Genomic DNA, 224 nt, shown 5'->3' on the forward strand with positions numbered 1-224 from the left:
CGCCCTCAGCCTGCCGCTGCTGCTGGCCGCCGAGCCCCGCGCCAAAAGTTGCTCCGAAGTGCGGAGGCTCTACGCCGCCAAGGGCTTCAGCCAGAGCGAAGCGCCCAGCCACGAGATCAGCGGTGAGTCGCGATCGTCGCCGCCGCCGCCTTTGTGCGCGATCGGCCCGGCCCCGCCGAGCGCGGGGTGCCCGCCCGGCTCTCTCCCCCCCCCGGCCCCCCGGC

At 76.3% G+C, this 224-nt stretch overlaps 1 protein-coding gene across 1 annotated transcript in view; it reads left to right on the plus strand.

Moving 5' to 3' along the window:
• The first annotated feature begins 22 nt into the window (after positions 1–22).
• The window catches only part of GPC4 (glypican 4), a 67,281-nt gene continuing 67,079 nt past the window's right edge, over positions 23–224 (plus strand). Inside the window, exon 1 of the mRNA XM_010572491.1 lies at positions 23–122. The gene's annotated coding sequence lies outside the window, so the exon portion shown is untranslated. The remainder of the gene's footprint in view (positions 123–224) is intronic.

This window comes from Haliaeetus leucocephalus, unplaced genomic scaffold, assembly GCF_000737465.1.
Source record: "Haliaeetus leucocephalus isolate CR32 unplaced genomic scaffold, Haliaeetus_leucocephalus-4.0 Scaffold340, whole genome shotgun sequence".
In the NCBI taxonomy this organism is placed as follows: domain Eukaryota; kingdom Metazoa; phylum Chordata; class Aves; order Accipitriformes; family Accipitridae; genus Haliaeetus; species Haliaeetus leucocephalus.